The 20,067-nt window shown below is 43.3% G+C and overlaps 3 non-coding genes across 3 annotated transcripts; all 3 read left to right on the forward strand.

Annotated features, from left to right (window-relative positions):
- On the forward strand, window positions 1-88 carry trnap-ugg (transfer RNA proline (anticodon UGG)). Its single transcript is given in 2 exon segments — window positions 1-36; window positions 53-88. It is a non-coding gene; the product is annotated as a tRNA-Pro (tRNA).
- A 10,589-nt stretch (window positions 89-10,677) lies between these two features.
- trnap-ugg (transfer RNA proline (anticodon UGG)) lies at window positions 10,678-10,765 on the forward strand. The gene is given in 2 exon segments: window positions 10,678-10,713; window positions 10,730-10,765. It is a non-coding gene; the product is annotated as a tRNA-Pro (tRNA).
- Window positions 10,766-13,809: 3,044 nt separating this feature from the next.
- trnap-ugg (transfer RNA proline (anticodon UGG)) lies at window positions 13,810-13,897 on the forward strand. The gene is given in 2 exon segments: window positions 13,810-13,845; window positions 13,862-13,897. It is a non-coding gene; the product is annotated as a tRNA-Pro (tRNA).
- Window positions 13,898-20,067: the final 6,170 nt, after the last annotated feature.

The following is a 20,067-nucleotide window of genomic DNA, read 5'->3' on the forward strand; positions in this document are numbered from 1 at the left end:
GGCTCGTTGGTCTAGGGGTATGATTCTCGCTTTGGGATCATAATAATTGAAATGCGAGAGGTGCCGGGTTCAAATCCCGGACGAGTCCTGCCAACTTTTAGTCAAAAAACGACTTCTCAGCCGGTCGACATGTGAGAAAACTGACATGTTTCAAATTAAAACGTGTGATTGCACTCCGTTGTTCACACAGCGTCTAAAAATCCTGGAGATTCACAGGAGCAAAGTGAAACTCACCGAACTGAGTAAAGTTCATGTCTCTCAGATGTACTCGGCTCTGCGTCTCATTGGACAACGTCAACCCCGGTTTGATTCCGGCAAATACTTGATCAGTGTATCTTCCTTTCTGCACGCATGAGCTCACCTCCAAAGGGATAAGCATACATTCAACGTCAATCTCAAATTCAACTTGAAACAGACTCTGCCCTGAATATGATTGCGTCCTGTTTCTCTCGCGCTGAAAAGATGTGAGAAGCTGGCTTTGGATTTGGTCCCTTGGCTGCCGAATTTAAATCATGCAGGAAATCAATCCGGGGTGGCCAAGCTGCCTGGTCTGATTAAAAGGCGTTCAAACCCTACATTCCAGGCATGTTATAGTGTTCTGGCCTCAACAGTCGGTTCAACGTATCGGATCATAAGCACCGCTCCCATTGTCTGCTAATGGTTCTGCTGTTCACACTAACACCTCCTCTGGTCCTTCCTTTGTTACTTTATTGCCCGCTTACCACCCACTTTGCCTTTTCGCATTGTGCCATTTATTATTCAATCACTCCTACGCTCCACTGTATCACAAGCATTCCCTTTTGTCCTTCCTCGCTGCCTATTTTTTTCCAGGCGCTATTTTCGTGGAAAAATCTGTAAACTTTACATTTTTCTTAAAAGATCGGAATGATCATCTGACTGAACGTGAGCCCGGGAAATTCATCCACAGAATGTTCACGGCCTTCACAGTTTTACAGAATGCTTTGTTTTTGTTCATTGTGTTTCTGTATCCATTTTAAGGTGATGTGCTGGTCTGCCCGGAGTCATTCTCTGTCTCTACAAAATGGTGTGCTATCAGTATCGGATCATTATGTATCTGTTTAAAAGGAATGTGCTGTCTGTCCCGGATTTCAAATTTCAAATTTCAAAAACTGCCTTTGGAGGGTGCAGAATTTTTAGTTTCTTGGAGTGTTTGTGTAAGTGAGAGAGTGCGTGGAAACGTTCTGCGCGATCTTACTGTGCATTTCATGTCATGGGAGGAAAAATGCATTACATGCAACTTGAAGCCACACTGATTTGATTCAACACGCATTCGGGGACTGCCTGACAGGAGAAGAATCTGCTGTGGGATTTTGCTATTCCACATGTGAAAGAAGGCAAATTATATAAGTTAGAAACATAGCGATTTTAGCGAGAGCTTGCGGATGGGCTGTGTGACATGATGAGCTCCTTCCCCCTTATTTTCAAATACAAATCAAATCAAGAAAAGACAAGACATGACTGACTGACTGGCTTTGTTTATATAAATATATGTATCAATATTTATATATGCATATATTTACATACATTCCCTACTTTTTAACTTTCACAATAAATGTGCTTTTTCTGTTCTGCCTGCATTGGCTCTATTACATTTGACCTATTTCACAGCACACGCAGCTTCACTCTGATCCTGCAGAAAAGCACTCGCGACTTTAAAAGATGGGCTTTGTTGCCCACATCTTCCCTCGTGGCTTGTCTTACACCATGGGCTTACTGTGTTTGGGTATTTACTGACTGCACACCCTGATTTGCAGTGGATTTCATGCAGTCGCACAGACTTCGTTCAATCAAAAATATATAGAATAAGAAACAATTTTTTATTTATTTCAATCAAATCAAATTCAATTTTTTGCAATAAAATTGTAAATTTATTTATTTTCTTATTATGATAAATATATATATGTTTTAAATTGTCTGTTTGTCTGGGTTGGTTTTATTTCCCTCCCTATTTCCTGCTTATCTATCACCTGTGGCTTCAACAACCGTCCCAGTCCCGCGTGCTCATGAGAACCGCGCTCAATCACGCACAACACAATTTAATTCAGGAATGATGGAAATCCCACTTTATTCTTCGAGGAGGCGGGAGCTCGGAGCAGCGCGAGTCCGGGGTCGGCGAGAGGCCTATAAAGGCCAGCGGGAGCTCGGAGCAGTCAGTCGAGGAGGCGGGAGCTCGGAGCAGCGCGAGTCCGGGGTCGGCGAGAGGCCTATAAAGGCCAGCGGGAGCTCGGAGCAGTCAGTCGAGGAGGCGGGAGCTCGGAGCAGCGCGAGTCCGGGGTCGGCGAGAGGCGTACCGGTGCAGCTACAGGGAGAAGGCAAAAAAACAAAGGTGACGTCACAGCCTAGGGGGTAAGTGATTGGCTGGTGATTGGTGAGTAGTTTTTCTTTTTCTTCTTATATTGGTCAGTAACTTTTAACATTGTTATTACCAGTTTAAGTGTATCTAAGGGTTAAGACATGGCAGGAGAGCTCGGTCGGGTGTTATGCTCCTCCTGTACCATGTGGGAACTCAGGGACACTTCCGGTGTCCCTGACGACTATGTGTGCGGGAAGTGTATCCGCCTCCAGCTCCTGACGGTCCGCGTTACGGAATTGGAGCTGAAGGTGGATTCACTCTGGAGCATCCACGATGCTGAGAATGACGTGAGTATCACGTGTAGTGAGTTGGTCTTACCGCAGGGAAAGGGTCCACAGCCAGATAGGGAATGGAAGACCAGCAGGAAGAGTAGAGCAAGGAAGGTAGTGCAGGGGTCCCCTGCGGTCATCCCCCTGCAAAACAGATACACCGCTTTGGGTACTGTTGAGGGGAATGACTCATCAGGGGAGGGCAGCAGCAGCCAAGTTCATGGCACCGTGGCTGGCTCTGCTGCACAGGAGGGCAAGAAAAAGAGTGGGAGAGCGATAGTGATAGGGGATTCAATTGTGAGGGGAATAGATAGGCGTTTCTGCGGCCGCAACCGAGACTCCAGGATGGTATGTTGCCTCCCTGGTGCAAGGGTCAAGGATGTCTCGGAGCGGGTGCAGGACATTCTGAAATGGGAGGGAGAACAGCCAGTTGTCGTGGTGCACATTGGTACCAACGACATAGGCAAAAAAAGGGATGAGGTCCTACGAAACGAATTTAAGGAGCTAGGAGCTAAATTAAAAAGTAGGACCTCAAAAGTAGTAATCTCGGGATTGCTACCAGTGCCACGTGATAGTCAGAGTAGGAATCGCAGGATAGCGCAGATGAATACGTGGCTTGAGCAGTGGTGCAGCAGGGAGGGATTCAAATTCCTGGGGCATTGGGACCGGTTCTGGGGGAGGTGGGACCAGTACAAACCGGACGGTCTGCACCTGGGCAGGACTGGAACCAATGTCCTCGGGGGAGTGTTTGCTAGTGCTGTTGGGGAGGATTTAAACTAATATGGCAGGGGGATGGGAACCAATGCAGGGAGACAGAGGGAAACAAAAAGGAGCCAAAAGCAAAAGACAGAAAGGAGATGAGGAAAAGTGTAGGGCAGAGAAACCCAAGGCAAAGAACAAAAAGGGCCACTGTACAGCAAAATTCTAAAAGGACAAAGGGTGTTAATAAAACAAGCCTGAAGGCTTTGTGTCTTAATGCAAGGAGTATCCGCAATAAGGTGGATGAATTAATTGTGCAAATAGATGTTAACAAATATGATGTGATTGGGATTACGGAGACGTGGCTCCAGGATGATCAGGGCTGGGAACTCAACATTCAGGGGTATTCAACATTCAGGAAGGATAGAATAAAAGGAAAAGGAGGTGGGGTAGCATTGCTGGTTAAAGAGGAGATTAATGCAATAGTTAGGAAAGACATTAGCTTGGATGATGTGGAATCTATATGGGTAGAGCTGCAGAACACCAAAGGGCAAAAAACGTTAGTAGGAGTTGTGTACAGACCTCCAAACAGTAATAGGGATGTTGGGGAGGGCATCAAACAGGAAATTAGGGGTGCATGCAATAAAGGTGTAGCAGTTATAATGGGTGACTTTAATATGCACATAGATTGGGCTAGCCAAACTGGAAGCAATACGGTGGAGGAGGATTTCCTGGAGTGCATAAGGGATGGTTTTCTAGACCAATATGTTGAGGAACCAACTAGGGGGGAGGCCATCTTAGACTGGGTGTTGTGTAATGAGAGAGGATTAATTAGCAATCTCATTGTGCGAGGCCCCTTGGGGAAGAGTGACCATAATATGGTGGAATTCTGCATTAGGATGGAGAATGAAACAGTAAATTCAGAGACCATGGTCCAGAACTTAAAGAAGGGTAACTTTGAAGGTATGAGGCGAGAATTGGCTAGGATAGATTGGCGAATGATAATTAGGGGGTTGACTGTGGATGGGCAATGGCAGACATTTAGAGACCGCATGGATGAAGTACAACAATTGTACATTCCTGTCTGGCGTAAAAATAAAAAGGGGAAGGTGGCTCAACCGTGGCTATCTAGGGAAATCAGGGATAGTATTAAAGCCAAGGAAGTGGCATACAAATTGGCCAGAAATAGCAGCGAACCTGGGGACTGGGAGAAATTTAGAACTCAGCAGAGGAGGACAAAGGGTTTGATTAGGACAGGGAAAATGGAGTACGAGAAGAAGCTTGCAGGGAACATTAAGGCGGATTGCAAAAGTTTCTATAGGTATGTAAAGAGAAAAAGGTTGGTGAAGACAAACGTAGGTCCCCTGCAGTCAGAATCAGGGGAAGTCATAACGGGGAACAAAGAAATGGCGGATCAATTGAACAAGTACTTTGGTTCGGTATTCACTAAGGAGGATACAAACAACCTTCCGGATATAAAAGGGGTCAGAGGGTCTAGTAAGGAAGAGGAACTGAGGGAAATCTTTATTAGTCGGGAAATTGTGTTGGGGAAATTGATGGGATTGAAGGCAGATAAATCCCCAGGGCCTGATGGCCTGCATCCTAGAGTACTTAAGGAGGTGGCCTTGGAAATAGCGGATGCATTGACAGTCATTTTCCAACATTCCATTGACTCTGGATCAGTTCCTATGGAGTGGAGGGTAGCCAATGTAACCCCACTTTTTAAAAAAGGAGGGAGAGAGAAAACAGGGAATTATAGACCGGTCAGCCTGACCTCAGTAGTGGGTAAAATGATGGAATCAATTATTAAGGATGTCATAGCAGTGCATCTGGAAAATGGTGACATGATAGGTCCAAGTCAGCATGGATTTGTGAAAGGGAAATCATGCTTGACAAATCTTCTGGAATTTTTTGAGGATGTTTCCAGTAAAGTGGACAAAGGAGAACCAGTTGATGTGGTATATTTGGACTTTCAGAAGGCTTTCGACAAGGTCCCACACAAGAGATTAATGTGCAAAGTTAAAGCACATGGGATTGGGGGTAGTGTGCTGACGTGGATTGAGAACTGGTTGTCAGACAGGAAGCAAAGAGTAGGAGTAAACGGGTACTTTTCAGAATGGCAGGCAGTGACTAGTGGAGTGCCGCAAGGTTCTGTGCTTGGGCCCCAGCTGTTTACATTGTACATTAATGATTTAGACGAGGGGATTAAATGCAGTATCTCCAAATTTGCGGATGATACTAAGTTGGGTGGCAGTGTGAGCTGCGAGGAGGATGCTATTAGGCTGCAGAGTGACTTGGATAGGTTAGGTGAGTGGGCAAATGCATGGCAGATGAAGTATAATGTGGATAAATGTGAGGTTATCCACTTTGGTGGTAAAAACAGAGAGACAGACTATTATCTGAATGGTGACAGATTAGGAAAAGGGAAGGTGCAACGAGACCTGGGTGTCATGGTACATCAGTCATTGAAGGTTGGCATGCAGGTACAGCAGGCGGTTAAGAAAGCAAATGGCATGTTGGCCTTCATAGCGAGGGGATTTGAATACAGGGGCAGGGAGGTGTTGCTACAGTTGTACAGGGCCTTGGTGAGGCCACACCTGGAGTATTGTGTACAGTTTTGGTATCCTAACTTGAGGAAGGACATTCTTGCTATTGAGGGAGTGCAGCGAAGGTTCACCAGACTGATTCCCGGGATGGCGGGACTGACCTATCAAGAAAGATTGGATCAATTGGGCTTGTATTCACTGGAGTTCAGAAGAATGAGAGGGGACCTCATAGAAACGTTTAAAATTCTGACGGGTTTAGACAGGTTAGATGCAGAAAGAATGTTCCCAATGTTGGGGAAGTCCAGAACCAGGGGTCACAGTCTGAGGATAAGGGGTAAGCCATTTAGGACCGAGATGAGGAGAAACTTCTTCACCCAGAGAGTGGTGAACCTGTGGAATTCTCTACCACAGAAAGTAGTTGAGGCCAATTCACTAAATATATTCAAAAGGGAGTTAGATGAAGTCCTTACTACTCGGGGGATCAAGGGTTATGGCGAGAAAGCAGGAAGGGGGTACTGAAGTTTCATGTTCAGCCATGAACTCATTGAATGGCGGTGCAGGCTAGAAGGGCTGAATGGCCTGCTCCTGTGCCTATTTTCTATGTTTCTATGTTTCTTCTGAAAGGCAACTGCTGTCCGTGAAGGGCAATTCTACAGCTGTGTAAGAGGGATGTGCTTCCTGTCTAGGATCATTCGGTGTCTGTTTCAACGGGATGGTTGTCAGTTCCGGTTCATCAATTGCCCCTTTAAAACGTATTTTCTCATTATCCGGATCATCCTGTACAATTAAAAAAGAGTGTGATTATCAGCTGTGAGAACCGAATTGTTAAACGTTTGTGTTTCAAGCTACATTGACTTTGCCTGTGTCCGTGTACATCCATATCGCAGCGCATCTGTTCATTACTCAAAATATGCTCATGTTTTCCGATATCCACTCCTTGATGCAACCCTTGTCCCAAATTTGCTCTCAATATAAAAAACAACAAATTAAGAACCGCCGATAGCGGCCGCGTGGCCTAAAGGATAAGGTGTCTGACTTCGATTGTAATTGTGATCTTATGAGAAGATTGCAGGTTCTAGTCCTGCAGCGGTCAGCTATCGCGCCGCGTGAAATTTTATATTCTTTGTTTTGATTCTGCCTCAAAACCAACCATCTCGGACAGTCACTCACCTGAAGTAAAGGAAGGCTGTGTGCTTTAAGAAGCTAATGGTACATTTTCATCACTGTCGATCTGGTTGCACGGGCAAAACAAGCGGTGAAGTAGACTTTCGTGCACATTATCTCTGTTTGAAAGCAAAAAGTAGGGGATGGATGTCTGACTTTGCAGTAAATAGGAGACAAGGTGACTGACAGGTTGAGGCAATGGACTGCTGATCCCGCATGCCCCCAGCTTCGTCGTTATTGTGTTAAACATTTTCCCCTAGTTTTTTTATTCAATCACATTTATCCTCATTGCCAAATTCACCTTTTACTGAAAAGGATGCAGCTCGTTGGTGAAGTAATGTCACAAAAAATAATCACTTCATCAAAGGGAAAACACGAGCAGGACGATGGAAAGGGGGACTCATGAGATCGGTCTCTGAGAGTCAGCACAGGCACGATGGGCCGAAAATCAAACTAACGTCAGAAACTGAGAGCTACGTCCTTCACTGTCGGCGGCTCGTTGGTCTAGGTGTATGATTCTCGCTTTGGGATCATAATAATTGAAATGCGAGAGGTCCCGGGTTCAAATCCCGGACGAGCCCTGCCAACTTTTAGTCAAAAAACGACTTCTCAGCCGGTCGACATGTGAGAAAACTGACATGTTTCAAATTAAAACGTGTGATTGCACTCCGTTGTTCACACAGCGTCTAAAAATCCTGGAGATTCACAGGAGCAAAGTGAAACTCACCGAACTGAGCAAAGTTCATGTCTCTCAGATGTACTCGGCTCTGCGTCTCATTGGACAACGTCAACCCCGGTTTGATTCCGGCAAATACTTGATCATTGTATCTTCCTTTCTGCACGCATGATCTCACCTCCAAAGGGATAAGCATACATTCAACGTCAATCTCAAATTCAACTTGAAACAGACTCTGCCCTGAATATGATTGCGTCCTGTTTCTCTCGCGCTGAAAAGATGTGAGAAGCTGGCTTTGGATTTAGTCCCTTGGCTGCCGAATTTAAAACATGCAGGAAATCAATCCGGGGTGGCCAAGCTGCCTGGTCTGATTAAAAGGCGTTCAAACCCTACATTCCAGGCATGTTATAGTGTTCTGGCCTCAACATTCGGTTCAACGTATCGGATCATAAGCACCGCTCCCATTGTCTGCTAATGGTTCTGCTGTTCACACTAACACCTCCTCTGGTCCTTCCTTTGTTACTTTATTGCCCGCTTACCACCCACTTTGCCTTTTCGCATTGTGCCATTTATTATTCAATCACTCCTACGCTCCACTGTATCACAAGCATTCCCATTTGTCCTTCCTCGCTGCCTATTTTTTTCCAGGCGCTATTTTCGTGGAAAAATCTGTAAACTTTACATTTTTCTTAAAAGATCGGAATGATCATCTGACTGAACGTGAGCCCGGGAAATTCATCCACAGAATGTTCACGGCCTGCACAGTTTTACAGAATGCTTTGTTTTTGTTCATTGTGTTTCTGTATCCATTTTAAGGTGATGTGCTGGTCTGCCCGGACTCATTCTCTGTCTCTACAAAATGGTGTGCTATCAGTATCGGATCATTATCTATCTGTTTAAAAGGAATGTGCTGTCTGTCCCGGATTTCAAATTTCAAATTTCAAAAACTGCCTTTGGAGGGTGCAGAATTTTTAGTTTCTTGGAGTGTTTGTGTAAGTGAGAGAGTGCGTGGAAACGTTCTGCGCGATCTTACTGTGCATTTCATGTCATGGGAGGAAAAATGCATTACATGCAACTTGAAGCCACACTGATTTGATTCAACACGCATTCGGGGACTGCCTGACAGGAGAAGAATCTGCTGTGGGATTTTGCTATTCCACATGTGAAAGAAGGCAAATTATATAAGTTAGAAACATAGCGATTTTAGCGAGAGCTTGCGGATGGGCTGTGTGACATGATGAGCTCCTTCCATCTTATTTTCAAATACAAATCAAATCAAGACAAGACAAGACATGACTGACTGACTGACATTGTTTATATAAATATATGTATCAATATTTATATATGCATATATTTACATACATTCCCTACTTTTTAACTTTCACAATAAATGTGCTTTTTCTGTTCTGCCTGCATTGGCTCTATTACATTTGACCTATTTCACAGCACACGCAGCTTCACTCTGATCCTGCAGAAAAGCACTCGCGACTTTAAAAGATGGGCTTTGTTGCCCACATCTTCCCTCGTGGCTTGTCTTACACCATGGGCTTACTGTGTTTGGGTATTTACTGACTGCACACCCTGATTTGCAGTGGATTTCATGCAGTTGCACAGACTTCGTTCAATCAAAAATATATAGATTAAGAAACAATTTTTTATTTATTTCAATCAAATCAAATACAATTTTTTGCAATAAAATTGTAAATTTAATTATTTTCTTATTATGATAAATATATATATGTTTTAAATTGTCTGTTTGTCTGGGTTGGTTTTATTTCCCTCCCTATTTCCTGCTTGTCTATCACCTGTGGCTTCAACAACCGTCCCAGTCCCGCGTGCTTATGAGAACCGCGCTCAATCACGCACAACACAATTGCATTCAGGAATGATGGAAATCCCACTTTATTCTTCTGAAAGGCAACTGCTGTCCGTGAAGGGCAATTCTACAGCTGTGTAAGAGGGATGTGCTTCCTGTCTAGGATCATTCGGTGTCTGTTTCAACGGGATGGTTGTCAGTTCCGGTTCATCAATTGCCCCTTTAAAACGTATTTCCTCATTATCCGGATCATCCTGTACAATTAAAAAGGAGTGTGATTATCAGCTGTGAGAACCGAATTGTTAAACTTTTGTGTTTCAAGCTACATTGACTTTGCCTGTGTCCGTGTACATCCATATCGGAGCGCATCTGTTCATTACTCAAAATATGCTCATGTTTTCCGATATCCACTCCTTGATGCAACCCTTGCCCCAATTTGCTCTCAATATAAAAAACAACAAATTAAGTACCGCCGATAGCGGCCGCGTGGCCTAAAGGATAAGGTGTCTGACTTCGATTGTAACTGTGATCTTATGAGAAGATTGCAGGTTCTAGTCCTGCAGCGGTCAGCTATCGCGCCGCGTGAAATTTTATATTCTTTGTTTTGATTCTGCCTCAAAACCAACCATCTCGGACAGTCACTCACCTGAAGTAAAGGAAGGCTGTGTGCTTTAAGAAGCTAATGGTACATTTTCATCACTGTCGATCTGGTTGCACGGGCAAAACAAGCGGTGAAGTAGACTTTCGTGCACATTAACTCTGTTTGAAAGCAAAAAGTAGGGGATGGATGTCTGACTTTGCAATAAATCGGAGACAAGGTGACTGACAGGTTGAGGCAATGGTCTGCTGATCCAGTATGCCCCCAGCTTCGTCGTTATTGTGTTAAACACTTTCCCCTCGTTTTTTTATTCAATCACATTTATCCTCATTGCCAAATTCACCTTTTACTGAAAAGGATGAAACTCGTTGGTGAAGTAATGTCACAAAAAATAATCACTTCATCAAAGGGAAAACATTAGCAGGACGATGGAGAGGGGGACTCATGAGATCGGTCTCTGAGAGTCAGCACAGGCACGATGGGCCGAATAGCAAACTAACGTCAGCAACTGAGAGCTACGTTTCTCACTGTCGGTGGCTCGTTGGTCTAGGGTTATGATTCTCGCTTTGGGATCATAATAATTGAAATGCGAGAGGTCCCGGGTTCAAATCCCGGACGAGCCCTGCCAACTTTTAGTCAAAAAACGACTTCTCAGCCAGTCGACATGTGAGAAAACTGATATGTTTCAAATTAAAACGTGTGATTGCACTCCGTTGTTCTCACAGCGTCTAAAAATCCTGGAGATTCACAGGAGCAAAGTGAAACTCACCGAACTGAGTAAAATTCATATCTCTCAGATGTACTCGGCTCTGCGTCTCATTGGACAACCTAAACCCCGGTTTGATTCCGGAAAATACTTGATCAGTGTATCTTCCTTTCTGCACACATGAGCTCACCTCCAAAGGGATAAGCATACATTCAACGTCAATCTCAAATTCAACTTGAAACAGACTCTGCCCTGAATATGATTGCGTCCTGTTTCTCTCGCGCTGAAAAGATGTGAGAAGCTGGCTTTGGATTTGGTCCCTTGGCTGCCGAATTTAAATCATGCAGGAAATCAATCCGGGTTGGCCAAGCTGCCTGGTCTGATTAAAAGGCGTTCAAACCCTACATTCCAGGCATGTTATAGTGTTCTGGCCTCAACATTCGGTTCAATGTATCGGATCATAAGCACCGCTCCCATTGTCTGCTAATGGTTCTGCTGTTCACACTAACACCTCCTCTGGTCCATCCTTTGTTACTTTATTGCCCGCTTACCATCCACTTTGCCTTTTCGCATTGTGCCATTTATTATTCAATCACTCCTACGATCCACTGTATCACAAACATTCCCTTTTGTCCTTCCTCGCTGCCTATTTTTTTCCAGGCGCTATTTTCGTGGAAAAATCTGTAAACTTTACATTTTTCTTAAAAGATCGGAATGATCATCTGACTGAACGTGAGCCCGGGAAATTCATCCACAGAATGTTCACGGCCTGCTGAGTTTTACAGAATGCTTTGTTTTTGTTCATTGTGTTTCTGTATCCCTTTTAAGGTGATGTGCTGGTCTGCCCGGGATCATTCTCTGTCTCTCCAAAATGGTGTGCTATCAGTATCGGATCATTATCTATCTGTTTAAAAGGAATGTGCTGTCGGTCCCGGATTTCAAATTTCAAATTTCAAAAACTGCCTTTGGAGGGTGCAGAATTTTTAGTTTGTTGGAGTGTTTGTGTAAGTGAGAGAGTGCGTGGAAACGTTCTGCGCGATCTTACTGTGCATTTCATGTCATGGGAGGAAAAATGCATTACATGCAACTTGAAGCCACACTGATTTGATTCAACACGCATTCGGGGACTGCCTGACAGGAGAAGAATCTGCTGTGGGATTTTGCTATTCCACATGTGAAAGAAGGCAAATTATATATGTTAGAAACATAGCGATTTTAGCGAGAGCTTGCGGATGGGCTGTGTGACATGATGAGCTCCTTCCCCCTTATTTTCAAATACAAATCAAATCAAGACAATACAAGACATGACTGACTGACTGACTTTGTTTATATAATAATATGTATCAATATTTATATATGCATATATTTACATACATTCCCTACTTTTTAAATTTCACAATAAATGTGCTTTTTCTGTTCTGCCTGCATTGGCTCTATTACATTTGACCTATTTCACAGCACACGCAGCTTCACTCTGATCCTGCAGAAAAGCACTCGCGACTTTAAAAGATGGGCTTTGTTGCCCACATCTTCCCTCGTGGCTTGTCTTACACCATGGGCTTACTGTGTTTGGGTATTTACTGACTGCACACCCTGATTTGCAGTGGATTTCATGCAGTCGCACAGACTTCGTTCAATCAAAAATATATAGATTAAGAAACAATTTTTTATTTATTTCAATCAAATCAAATTCAATTTTTTGCAATAAAATTGTAAATTTATTTATTTTCTTATTATGATAAATATATATATGTTTTAAATTGTCTGTTTGTCTGGGTTGGTTTTATTTCCCTCCCTATTTCCTGCTTGTCTATTACCTGTGGCTTCAACAACCGTCCCAGTCCCGCGTGCTTATGAGAACCGCGCTCAATCACGCACAACACAATTGCATTCAGGAATGATGGAAATCCCACTTTATTCTTCTGAAAGGCAACTGCTGTCCGTGAAGGGCAATTCTACAGCTGTATAAGAGGGATGTGCTTCCTGTCTAGGATCATTCGGTGTCTGTTTCAACGGGATGGTTGTCAGTTCCGGTTCATCAATTGCCCCTTTAAAACGTATTTTCTCATTATCCGGATCAACCTGTACATTTAAAAAGGAGTGTGATTATCAGCTGTGAGAACCGAATTGTTAAACTTTTGTGTTTCAAGCTACATTGACTTTGCCTGTGTCCGTGTACATCCATATCGCAGCGCATCTGTTCATTACTCAAAATATGCTCATGTTTTCCGATATCCACTCCTTGATGCAACCCTTGTCCCAAATTTGCTCTCAATATAAAAAACAACAAATTAAGTACCGCCGATAGCGGCCGCGTGGCCTAAAGGATAATTATCTGACTTCGATTGTAACTGTGATCTTATTAGAAGATTGCAGGTTCTAGTCCTGCAGCGGTCAGCTATCGCGCCGCGTGAAATTTTATATTCTTTGTTTTGATTCTGCCTCAAAACCAACCATCTCGGACAGTCACTCACCTGAAGTAAAGGAAGGCTGTGTGCTTTAAGAAGCTAATGGTACATTTTCATCACTGTCGATCTGGTTCCACGGGCAAACCAAGCGGTGAAGTAGACTTTCGTGCACATTATCTCTGTTTGAAAGCAAAAAGTAGGGGATGGATGTCTGACTTTGCAGTAAATAGGAGACAAGGTGACTGACAGGTTGAGGCAATGGACTGCTGATCCGGCATGCCCCCAGCTTCGTCGATATTGTGTTAAACATTTTCCCCTAGTTTTTTTATTCAATCACATTTATCCTCATTGCCAAATTCACCTTTTACTGAAAAGGATGCAGCTCGTTGGTGAAGTAATGTCACAAAAAATAATCACTTCATCAAAGGGAAAACACGAGCAGGACGATGGAAAGGGGGACTCATGAGATCGGTCTCAGAGAGTCAGCACAGGCACGATGGGCCGAATAGCAAACTAACGTCAGAAACTGAGAGCTACGTCCTTCACTGTCGGCGGCTCGTTGGTCTAGGGGTATGATTCTCGCTTTGGGATCATAATAATTGAAATGCGAGAGGTCCCGGGTTCAAATCCCGGACGAGTCCTGCCAACTTTTAGTCAAAAAACGACTTCTCAGCCGGTCGACATGTGAGAAAACTGACATGTTTCAAATTAAAACGTGTGATTGCACTCCGTTGTTCACACAGCGTCTAAAAATCCTGGAGATTCACAGGAGCAAAGTGAAACTCACCGAACTGAGTAAAGTTCATGTCTCTCAGATGTACTCGGCTCTGCGTCTCATTGGACAACGTCAACCCCGGTTTGATTCCGGCAAATACTTGATCAGTGTATCTTCCTTTCTGCACGCATGAGCTCACCTCCAAAGGGATAAGCATACATTCAACGTCAATCTCAAATTCAACTTGAAACAGACTCTGCCCTGAATATGATTGCGTCCTGTTTCTCTCGCGCTGAAAAGATGTGAGAAGCTGGCTTTGGATTTGGTCCCTTGGCTGCCGAATTTAAATCATGCAGGAAATCAATCCGGGGTGGCCAAGCTGCCTGGTCTGATTAAAAGGCGTTCAAACCCTACATTCCAGGCATGTTATAGTGTTCTGGCCTCAACAGTCGGTTCAACGTATCGGATCATAAGCACCGCTCCCATTGTCTGCTAATGGTTCTGCTGTTCACACTAACACCTCCTCTGGTCCTTCCTTTGTTACTTTATTGCCCGCTTACCACCCACTTTGCCTTTTCGCATTGTGCCATTTATTATTCAATCACTCCTACGCTCCACTGTATCACAAACATTCCCTTTTGTCCTTCCTCGCTGCCTATTTTTTTCCAGGCGCTATTTTCGTGGAAAAATCTGTAAACTTTACATTTTTCTTAAAAGATCGGAATGATCATCTGACTGAACGTGAGCCCGGGAAATTCATCCACAGAATGTTCACGGCCTGCTGAGTTTTACAGAATGCTTTGTTTTTGTTCATTGTGTTTCTGTATCCCTTTTAAGGTGATGTGCTGGTCTGCCCGGGGTCATTCTCTATCTCTCCAAAATGGTGTGCTATCAGTATCGGATCATTATCTATCTGTTTAAAAGGAATGTGCTGTCGGTCCCGGATTTCAAATTTCAAATTTCAAAAACTGCCTTTGGAGGGTGCAGAATTTTTAGTTTGTTGGAGTGTTTGTGTAAGTGAGAGAGTGCGTGGAAACGTTCTTGCGATCTTACTGTGCATTTTTTGTCATGGGAGGAAAAATGCATTACATGCAACTTGAAGCCACACTGATTTGATTCAACACGCATTCGGGGACTGCCTGACAGGAGAAGAATCTGCCGTGGGATTTTGCTATTCCACATGTGAAAGAAGGCAAATTATATAAGTTAGAAACATAGCGATTTTAGCGAGAGCTTGCGGATGGGCTGTGTGACATGATGAGCTCCTTCCCCCTTATTTTCAAATACAAATCAAATCAAGACAAGACAAGACATGACTGACTGACTGGCTTTGTTTATATAAATAAATGTATCAATATTTATATATGCATATATTTACATACATTCCCTACTTTTTAACTTTCACAATAAATGTGCTTTTTCTGTTCTGCCTGCATTGGCTCTATTACATTTGACCTATTTCACAGCACACGCAGCTTCACTCTGATTCTGCAGAAAAGCACTCACGACTTTAAAAGATGGGCTTTGTTGCCCACATCTTCCCTCGTGGCTTGTCTTACACCATGGGCTTACTGTGTTTGGGTATTTACTGACTGCACACCCTGATTTGCAGTGGATTTCATGCAGTCGCACAGACTTCGTTCAATCAAAAATATATAGATTAAGAAACAATTTTTTATTTATTTCAATCAAATCAAATTCAATTTTTTGCAATAAAATTGTAAATTTATTTATTTTCTTATTATGTTAAATATATATATATGTTTTAAATTGTCTGTTTGTCTGGGTTGGTTTTATTTCCCTCCCTATTTCCTGCTTGTCTATCACCTGTGGCTTCAACAACCGTCCCAGTCCCGCGTGCTTATGAGAACCGCGCTCAATCACGCACAACACAATTGCATTCAGGAATGATGGAAATCCCACTTTATTCTTCTGAAAGGCAACTGCTGTCCGTGAACGGCAATTCTACAGCTGTGTAAGAGGGATGTGCTTCCTGTCCAGGATCATTCGGTGTCTGTTTCAACGGGATGTTGTCAGTTCCGGTTCATCAATTGCCCCTTTAAAACGTATTTTCTCATTATCCGGATCATCCTGTACAATTAAAAAGGAGTGTGATTATCAGCTGTGAGAACCGAATTGTTAAACTTTTGTGTTTCAAGCTACATTGACTTTGCCTGTGTCCGTGTACATCCATATCGCAGCGCATCTGTTCATTACTCAAAATATGCTCATGTTTTCCGATATCCACTCCTTGATGCAACCCTTGTCCCAAATTTGCTCTCAATATAAAAAACAACAAATTAAGTACCGCCGATAGCGGCCGCGTGGCCTAAAGGATAAGGTGTCTGACTTCGATTGTAACTGTGATCTTATGAGAAGATTGCAGGTTCTAGTCCTGCAGCGGTCAGCTATCGCGCCGCGTGAAATTTTATATTCTTTGTTTTGATTCTGCCTCAAAACCAACCATCTCGGACAGTCACTCACCTGAAGTAAAGGAAAGCTGTGTGCTTTAAGAAGCTAATGGTACATTTTCATCACTGTCGATCTGGTTGCACGGGCAAAACAAGCGGTGAAGTAGACTTTCGTGCACATTATCTCTGTTTGAAAGCAAAAAGTAGGGGATGGATGTCTGACTTTGCAGTAAATCGGAGACAAGGTGACTGACAGGTTGAGGCAATGGACTGCTGATCCAGTATGCCCCCAGCTTCGTTGTTATTGTGTTAAACATTTTCCCCTAGTTTTTTTATTCAATCACATTTATCCTCATTGCCAAATTCACCTTTTACTGAAAAGGATGCAACTCGTTGGTGAAGTAATGTCACAAAAAATAATCACTTCATCAAAGGGAAAACATTAGCAGGACGATGGAGAGGGGGACTCATGAGATCGGTCTCTGAGAGTCAGCACAGGCACGATGGGCCGAATAGCAAACTAACGTCAGCAACTGAGAGCTACGTTTCTCACTGTCGGTGGCTCGTTGGTCTAGGGGTATGATTCTCGCTTTGGGATTATAATAATTGTAAATGCGAGAGGTCCCGAGTTCAAATCGCGGACGAGCCCTGCCAACTTTTAGTCAAAAAACGACTTCTCAGCCGGTCGACATGTGAGAAAACTGATATGTTTCAAATTAAAACGTGTGATTGCACTCCGTTGTTCACACAGCGTCTAAAAATCCTGGAGATTCACAGGAGCAAAGTGAAACTCACCGAACTGAGTAAAATTCATATCTCTCAGATGTTCTCGGCTCTGCGTCTCATTGGACAACCTAAACCCCGGTTTGATTCCGGCAAATACTTGATCAGTGTATCTTCCTTTCTGCACGCATGAGCTCACCTCCAAAGGGATAAGCATACATTCAACGTCAATCTCAAATTCAACTTGAAACAGACTCTGCCCTGAATATGATTGCGTCCTGTTTCTCTCGCGCTGAAAAGATGTGAGAAGCTGGCTTTGGATTTAGTCCCTTGGCTGCCGAATTTAAATCATGCAGGAAATCAATCCGGGGTGGCCAAGCTGCCTGGTCTGATTAAAAGGCGTTCAAACCCTACATTCCAGGCATGTTATGGTGTTCTGGCCTCAACATTCGGTTCAACGTATCGGATCATAAGCACCGCTCCCATTGTCTGCTAATGGTTCTGCTGTTCACACTAACACCTCCTCTGGTCCATCCTTTGTTACTTTATTGCCCGCTTACCACCCACTTTGCCTTTTCGCATTGTGCCATTTATTATTCAATCACTCCTACGCTCCACTGTATCAGAAGCATTCGCTTTTGTCCTTCCTCGCTGCCTATTTTTTTCCAGGCGCTATTTTCGTGGAAAAATCTGTAAACTTTACATTTTTCGTAAAAGATCGGAATGATCATCTGACTGAACGTGAGCCCGGGAAATTCATCCACAGAATGTTCACGGCCTGCTGAGTTTTACAGAATGCTTTGTTTTTGTTCATTGTGTTTCTGTATCCATTTTCAGGTGATGTGCTGGTCTGCCCGGGGTCATTCTCTGTCTCTACAAAATGGTGTGCTATCAGTATCGGATCATTATCTATCTGTTTAAAAGGAATGTGCTGTCTGTCCCGGATTTCAAATTTCAAATTTCAAAAACTGCCTTTGGAGAGTGCAGAATTTTTAGTTTGTTGGAGTGTTTGTGTAAGTGAGAGAGTGCGTGGAAACGTTCTGCGCGATCTTACTGTGCATTTCATGTCATGGGAGGAAAAATGCATTACATGCAACTTGAAGCCACACTGATTTGATTCAACACGCATTCGGGGACTGCCTGACAGGAGAAGAATCTGCTGTGGGATTTTGCTATTCCACATGTGAAAGAAGGCAAATTATATAAGTTAGAAACATAGCGATTTTAGCGAGAGCTTGCGGATGGGCTGTGTGACATGATGAGCTCCTTCCCCCTTATTTTCAAATACAAATCAAATCAAGACAAGACAAGACATGACTGACTTTGTTTATATAAATATATGTATCAATATTTATATATGCATATATTTACATACATTCCCTACTTTTTAACTTTCACAATAAATGTGCTTTTTCTGTTCTGCCTGCATTGGCTCTATTACATTTGACCTATTTCACAGCACACGCAGCTTCACTCTGATCCTGCAGAAAAGCACTCGCGACTTTAAAAGATGGGCTTTGTTGCCCACATCTTCCCTCGTGGCTTGTCTTACACCATGGGTTTACTGTGTTTGGGTATTTACTGAATGCACACCCTGATTTCCAGTGGATTTCATGCAGTCGCACAGACTTCGTTCAATCAAAAATATATAGATTAAGAAACAATTATTTATTTATTTCAATCAAATCAAATTAAATTTTTTGCAATAAAATTGTAAATTTATTTATTTTCTTATCATGATAAATATATATATGTTTTAAATTGTCTGTTTGACTGGGTTGGTTTTATTTCCCTCCCTCTTTCCTGCTTGTCTGTCACCTGTGGCTTCAACAACCGTCCCAGTCCCGCGCGCTCATGAGAACCGCGCTCAATCACGCACAACACAATTGCATTCAGGAATGATAGAAATCCCACTTTATTCTTCTGAAAGGCAACTGCTGTCCGTGAAGGGCAATTCTACAGCTGTGTAAGATGGATGTGCTTCCTGTCCAGGATCATTCGGTGTCTGTTTCAACGGGATGGTTGTCAGTTCCGGTTCATCAATTGCCCCTTTAAAACGTATTTTCTCATTATCCGGATCATCCTGTACATTTAAAAAGGAGTGTGATTATCAGCTGTGAGAACCGAATTGTTAAACTGTTGTGTTTCAAGCTACATTGACTTTGCCTGTGTCCGTGTACATCCATATCGCAGCGCATCTGTTCATTACTCAAAATATGCTCATTTTTTCCGATATCCACTCCTTGATGCAACCCTTGTCCCAAATTTGCTCTCAATATAAAAAACAACAAATTATGCACCGACGATAGCGGCCGCGTGGCCTAAAGGATAAGGTGTCTGACTTCGATTGTAACTGTGATCTTATGAGAAGATTGCAGGTTCTAGTCCTGCAACGGTCAGCTATCGCGCCGCGTGAAATTTTATATTCTTTGTTTTGATTCTGCCTCAAAACCAACCATCTCGGACAGTCACTCACCTGAAGTAAAGGAAGGCTGTGTGCTTTAAGAAGCTAATGGCATATTTTCATCACTGTCGATCTGGTTGCACGGGCAAAACAAGCGGTGAAGTAGACTTTCGTGCACATTATTTCTGTTTGAATGCAAAAATAGGGGATGGATGTCTGACTTTGCAGTAGATAGGAGACAAGGTGACTGACAGGTTGAGGCAATGGACTGCTGATCCAGTATGCCCCCAGCTTCGTCGTTATTGTGTTAAACACTTTCCCCTCGTTTTTTTATTCAATCACATTTATCCTCATTGCCAAATTCACCTTTTACTGAAAAGGATGCAACTCGTTGGTGAAGTAATGTCACAAAAAATAATCACTTCATCAAAGGGAAAACACGAGCAGGACGATGGATAGGGGGACTCATGAGATCGGTCTCTGAGAGTCAGCACAGGCACGATGGGCCGAATAGCAAACTAACGTCAGAAACTGAGAGCTACGTCCTTCACTGTCGGC

This window comes from Pristiophorus japonicus, unplaced genomic scaffold (genome assembly GCF_044704955.1).
Source record: "Pristiophorus japonicus isolate sPriJap1 unplaced genomic scaffold, sPriJap1.hap1 HAP1_SCAFFOLD_61, whole genome shotgun sequence".
Taxonomy (NCBI): Eukaryota; Metazoa; Chordata; class Chondrichthyes; family Pristiophoridae; genus Pristiophorus; species Pristiophorus japonicus.